Source organism: Triticum aestivum, chromosome 4D, assembly GCF_018294505.1.
Source record: "Triticum aestivum cultivar Chinese Spring chromosome 4D, IWGSC CS RefSeq v2.1, whole genome shotgun sequence".
Taxonomy (NCBI): domain Eukaryota; kingdom Viridiplantae; phylum Streptophyta; class Magnoliopsida; order Poales; family Poaceae; genus Triticum; species Triticum aestivum.
Window position 1 is genome coordinate 146,672,450 of NC_057805.1, and position 6,992 is coordinate 146,679,441.

Below are 6,992 nucleotides of genomic sequence, written 5' to 3' on the forward strand. Positions count from 1 at the left end.
CGAGCATCTTTGTGGTGGACGCCTGCCACTTTTGAAGCTCCGTGAACTCCCGCACATAACGAAGGAGCATGGCACTCCTCTCCTCCTTGAGCTCACGGAGCTCCATGTCCTTGGCCCTGAGCTCTGCATCCTTGGCATGGAGCTCCTGTGTCAGGCGCCTCACCTCGGACTCCGTGATCTGCTGCGCCGCCATGGCACCAGGTAGAAGCAATGGGGAGAGGAAGCAAAGGGGGCGAAACGGCTGAAAGGCAATGCAATCTACGGGAAGGCGGAGGGAGCAGGGAATCTTTTGGTTTTCACCACGGTAAAACACCAGTCGAAGACTTCTCACATCAGGGAGCAGTGGGTTTTTACAGGCGGAGTCATCATGACTAATTGCTGCCGCACCTGCTCCCGTCAATCAAAATATTAAAATTCCTGCCGCGCCTGCTCCCGTCAATCAAAAATTAAAAATCCTGCCGCACCCAAACACCAGAGCAACGCCACGGTGGATATTTAAATTTACCTACCGGCAAGTAGATAAAAAAAGGGGTGAAAAAACAAATGTGGCGGCGGCCTCGCTAATCGGTCGAACTAGCCCAACTAGCTAGCCACCGTGCTTCACTGATGTACTCGGCGGGAAAGGTGGTCTTTCGTGATTTGACGACTCATTTACTTGCTTCGGCGCTACGACCGAGGAGGACCCAGAAAACGCGTGGTAGGGCATCCCACGTCAGGAAGAATATATGCGTGGACCACCCGGGAGGACCCCGAAGCCGCGCGGTAGGGTGTGCCACGTCTCGGCACGGAGGAAAAATGTGCGTGTAAAAATATAATATATTAGACGTAGTACCTATGGTTCGACCTCGGGACCCAGCCAGTCGGTCGAAAACACCCCACTAGCCACACAACTTCATCATGCAAACGTGGCACAGAGGATAGATGTGGTTAGCTCTGTCTCGACCAGCCACAACGTCTCTTGTTCTAGGCGATTCTTCTATTTTCCAAGCTTTTTTTAGTTGTAGTAACACCACGGAAAGCTAGCGCTGCTCTTCGTGTGTGCCCGTGCAAAGGTTAGACGATGGAGAGAAGAGAGATTGAGATCGCAGACCTGGGACCCACCAGTAAGTGAGACAACGGTAATGCACGTGTTGACGAGGCACTCCCTCTACTCTACTCAATGCAAGTACTGTATAAAATCAAGTTATGGGACAAAGCCAACAGCCGTTCGTTTTTTCAGGCTATCGACTTACGCTTTGTAGTCCAGGTGGCCAGTTCGAATCTCGTCTTTCAGGTTTGTTAGTTTTAGGTCCAAATTTGATTAATGACAAGTGGGACCCCCGTGTGTTGTTCCGATATTTCAGTGTAGGATGGTTTTTTTGAACAAACACTTTGCGCGGTTAGACAAGTAATGGCATGAGTTACACGTATTTTGCAAGTTTACGAACAAAAATGACAGCGGCATAGAATATCACATCCACCCCGCAGCTTAGATACTATGGTGATACGAGTTTTTACACCGTTGGAATTGAGATCCAATGGCTTGGGAGTAGTCTTTGTAATTATGCGCAATTTCCAAACTCTCCAAAGTTTTTTTTGCAAATAAAACATTCAGGCCTCGTGTGTGCCGCTGCATCTTCGATCCAACGGCTTCCCGGTGCTCATATTAGGTGCTCCCCGTAGCTTAATTACCCGCTACGGTGATATGAGCATCTAGGTCGTATGATCAGTGATCAGATGGCACATGCGTAGTACTTGTAATTTCTGCGCATTTCCCAAACTCTATCAGCCGTATATTGCAAAAACATTCAAACCTCTTACTGTGGGCCGTTAGATCTCAGTGAACTCGTATCACCATAGAATCTACGGTGCGGGAGCACCTCATACTCTCCCGTGTGAGAAAACATAAGGTGCTATCGCAGCTTGGATGCTACGGTGATAAGAGCTTGGAGGTCGTTTGATCTGAGATCCAATGGCATCTAAGCAGTCTTTGTGCTTGTAAGCAGTGGCCGAACTCTTTTGGGGCTTTTCTGCAAAAAACCATTCGAACCACCGAGGAGGTGTTGGGTCACAACTCCAACGCCTCCGAAGAGCTTGTATCACCAAAGCATCTAAGGTGTGGTAGCACATGATATTCTTACATACAGGAGAATATGATGTCCTCCTTCATCTTAGATGCTACGGTGATACGAGCTTTGAGGTCGTTGGATATGGGATCAAAGGGCATCTAAGTAGTTTTTGTACAAATTGTGTGCAATTCTCAAACTCATCAAGGTTTCCTGCAAAAATATTAAGACACATCATGTGAGCTGCTATATCTCAGATCTACAAGCTCCAAGCAAATCGTATCGGCATATAGCATCTAAGGTATGGGGGCACATGATATTCTCCCTGGGAGGAGGGGTGGGGGTGCACAACCAATCGGTGGTTGGGAGGGTGGGGACAAATATAATCTAAACAACCCTAAACAGAGCTCCACAATTTTATCTAAGGTCGAGGGGTAGACTCCTGACAATCATAGCTCCGCCTAAACACAACATTTGCATGTACTGTAGTACTAGACTTAATATTCATGTTTCAGTTTCATGTTCATTTTAAATATTGAACTGAGGACCATGGATGTCTTACATTTTACTCCCTTAGTTCCTAAATATTAGTCTTTTTAGAGGCTTCAAATGGACTGGCACATACGGATATATATATATACATATTTTAGAGTCTAGATTCACTCATTTTGCTCCGTGTGTAGTCACTTGTTGAACTCTCTAAAAGACTAATATTAAGGAATAGAAGGAGTATTTTTGAATTCGTGTCATACATGCATGGTTTGGAAAAATAGATGCACTATACTTATTGGATTGTTGTTGTGTTCGTGCGTGTGTGTCTCTCTGTGTGTGTGTGTGTGGTCATATGCTTGATACATACAAAGTTTTCTCAACTCCATATTGTTCATCTTTTAAATTTGAATTTGCATTGGAAAACTTACTAGGGATACCATGAAATGTGAAATCCACGTTGAGATCACTATATCACAAACTCACTCTAATTCAACAACTCGTCATAAATCAATTACCACGTTGAGATTAGTATTTGCAAGGAAAATACGGGTACTGTAATACACATAGATTCGTTCGGCAATTTAAAAGGTTCCTTTCGTATTCTCGAATGGTAGGACCCAACGGCGTACCAGCCAGACCTTGGCTCGTGTTGATCCTAAAAAAACCGGGCTCGTGTCCTTCGGTGGCATGCGTGGTACGCACATTAGGCAACCCCAACCAGTCAAGCCTCAGCGTTTCAAGTCGAAATATCTGGCGGCCAGAATTCCAGCCCTAGGAAATTCCCCTCATGTCCCCGGTCCATAATGACTACCGATAAACAACGGAGGGATGCTTTAGTAACTAGACAACGTTACCTACCGTGCCGAGCACGGTTCAATTCCCTCGGTCGCCGCTCGTCAAGGTCACCCATCAACTGCATTGCCTAGTACTACTACTACTACACCAGGATGAGCACAGAATTGAGCCCGTTTGTTCGTGCCTAGTACTTGAGTTAATATATCAGGCAATGCACTGGTATGGAGGGATTATCCTTATACTCTGCATATATAACTTGTCTGAAGTCTAACTAAGCAAAATGTTTGACCAAATCCTTTCTTAAGAAATACAACAGGACAGATGTACAGCTTGAAAATTTATTGCATGATGCAGGTTATGATATTGTTTCGAATCCTGGATCTTAAATTTCAGAAAATCAAAAAGTGAGCATAAATTCTTGAAACTAAGCATGGTCACGTGATATGGCACAAATATTACTTCGTAAGTTTTTTCTTCAATTTGAGACAAGCTGCTTATGACAAGTTGCACAAATGAAGAGCCAAGGTATTTTGGAACAAAGACCTGTCATGTTAAGGCGAACGCTTTCACTATTGAAACCGTGGGCGTTTACGTGCCGCCACGAGTCCCCGCTTCTCATCGGCAGGTGTCGTCCGAGCAAGCGTGTGAGTCGACGGTAGGTGTGCGAGCAGACCGCTGCGCCGGCTGTCAGGGAGGCGTGCGAGCAGACCGCTGTGTAGGCTCACAGGGAGGCGAGCCCTTTGACCAGGCTCCGCCGCCCACCGTCGTCCCAACTGCTCCCACTTTTAATGTCACCGGCGCCGTAGTTTATAATCAACCCCGCACTACCCGGTATCGCTACAATCCTCTCTCTTCCTCTCCGATTCTCCTGTCGTCTACCTCCAACTAGCCTGACCTAAACGTACACCATGCCGCATCACGATGGTCTGCCCTTAGTGTTCCAGTTTCCTGAGGAAGAGACCCAGCCGGAGTCTCAAGAACATAAGGCGCTTTGGGACGAGCTTGAACTGGCCTTGCGGGAAGACGCCGCGCCTGTCCCCGCTCCCGTTCCGGCTCCCGTTGCCCCAACTGCGCCAGCGCCCATCCCCGTGGCATTGATGGGCTGGGAGCCGCACATTGTTGCCAAGCTTGATCCCACGGGGTTCCACGAGGTCCCCGCCGACTTTCACGCATCCGTGCACCTGCCAGTGCATGCGCCTGCGCGTGCACTGACGTGCACGCCTGTGCCGGTGCCCGTGCACCTGCCAGCGCATGCGCCTGCGCGTGCACTAACGTGCGCGCCCGTGCCGGTGCCCGTGCGCATGAATGTCTCCGCCGCGCCGTTGACAGCGCCTGTCCCCGCGCGGGTTCCATTGCCCCCCTGAGCGGCATGGATGGCCGCCGTCGGCCGCTTCCTTGCACCAACGCTAGTCGCCTCCTCCCGCCAGTTGACTCGCTCCAAAGTCCAGAACATTTTGGCCTTCCTTGAAGCTAGGCCAACGTCCAGGAGTACGCCAACAACAGCGCAAGACGCCGCCGTCGCCGTCGGTCAGTGGCCCGACGACACACAGAGCACGGCAGAGGAGCCGCTTCCCACCGCGAGACGCCCCCGCCGCCGCCGCGTAATCTAAATTTGCCATGAAAAACGTTCGGATTGCCATGCTTAAAATCCGAACGTTTATCATTTCCGTTTATTTTATATCGATCGTCGTATAATTTAAAGTAGGAGTCAGACTGAACGAAATGTATGGTTTGATCGATTGAATGTTCTGCTAGAGCCGTATCAAATTAAATATAAAACGTCATCAAGCCACATGTATTCCTTGTCATCCAACGACCTAGACTGCTTCAATGTCGAGCGCTCAACACGTTTAGCGTGCAGTTAATTTCATGCCAAAAATAGTGCTAATCACATGACAACACGCAAATAATATCCTAGTAGTTAATATCCGCATGCACTTAATATACTTCCAAATTAACGTGCATTGCACGTACACACTGACTAGTGCTGCTAGTACGTGAAACTGGTGCCATGACTTGTGAACGCGTCCAGATATGGTCAACGGCAACATCGCCCGCGAGTTCTTCCTGTTTGCCCGTGCGTCTAAACGCAGAAGGGGAGGAGAGAGAGAGCACACATGGAACCCACCAGCAGGTGAAGGCGAATAGTACTAAAAATAATATTACATGTTATCCATTAATTAGGTTGTGGTAATATAAAAACATTATGTGAACAATGGGGGTACAACAAACATTGCTATTCTACATATGTTGCCTATTGACGTGCGGCTTGAAGGCCCGGTCGCATGTTCGATCCTCGTCCTTTATTTTTTAATTTGTATATGGGTCCAAATTTGTTTCATGACATGTGGGCCCCTCGGTGTGTAGTTTGTAGCACTTTAATTTGTGGGTCGAAATTTGTTCCATTCCAAGTGGACTATCGGTGTGTAGTTTTGTAGCTTATTTATAATAATTAAAGAGAACAACATAGTTTTTCAATAATACCATGGTGCGACGTTGAAGGCGAGAAAGGACGTGCGAGAGAGCGATGACCGAGCCAGAGGGAAATCAACTAGGGGAGTTGCGTGGGTTGCAACGGTGTTTGGAGTAGTTGTGGGTCGAATGCTACAAAAATATAATCTAAACCGACCGGAATAAATGCCTACACAAATTAATCCAAGGTTGGAGTGCCCCTCGCAATGTAAATAGCTCCGGCTTTGCGAGGGATGGAGAGGTAGTATCTTCAACGCGTGGAAGATACGGTGTGAGAAAGCGAGGTCAATCGAGAGAAATATAGATAGAGAGACAAAGTGAGTGTGGTCCGACATTCATTGAACAAATATATATGCTCTAGAGAGATATTGTCCGATTGAGCTTTTTGGCAAGGGTGAGGGCTGTAAGATAGAGCTTGAGAGATGATCCAGTCACAAACGTGTAGATATATGTTGTGCGTGGGAGGAAGCAAGGTCAACCGATCACATAGGGTCGCCGTGCGATCGAAAGAGTGAGACGGGTTGGAGAGAGTGACCTAGATAGACGATGTGCGTGAGAGAGTATACAGTGTGAATAGGTCGAACTGGGCTCAAACATGGTGATATATCGTTTTTGTCCGAGAAAGAGCGAGTTCAATCGAGACATACGGAGAGAGAGAGAGAGAGAGATTGAGTGAGCATGGCCCACCATGAGGTTGAAAGAGTGGCGGCGGCTTGGATGGACTGACCTAGATAGACAATCTGCGTGAGAGAGTATAGAGTGTGTCGATCGAGGCCCGAACAGGGAGATATATCATTTGTGTGTGAAAGAAAACAACGTTAAACGAGACTCAGATAAAGAGAGCGAGATTGAGCAAGTGTGGCCCGCCGTGCGGAAGAAAGAGTGAGACAGTCTCGAGGGAGTGACCTAGATATACAACGTGTGTGCGTGCGCACGAGAGGTTGGGGGGCTAGATAGGCAATGCATGTATTTAGTGCGAGAGGTTGAGAGGGAGAGGGGGGAGAGAGAGAGAGAGAGCTCCGCATGGGATGCAATGGCGGGTGTGTGCGGTAAATACATTTGGTAACAGAGTGGAAAAAGGGGTTGTGTAGTTGAGAGACTTAGAGATCGAAACATGGAGAGAAAGAATGAACGTGTGTTGGAAACCGATAGCTTCCTAAGGTGGTTAGGAGAGGAAGATTGACCGAT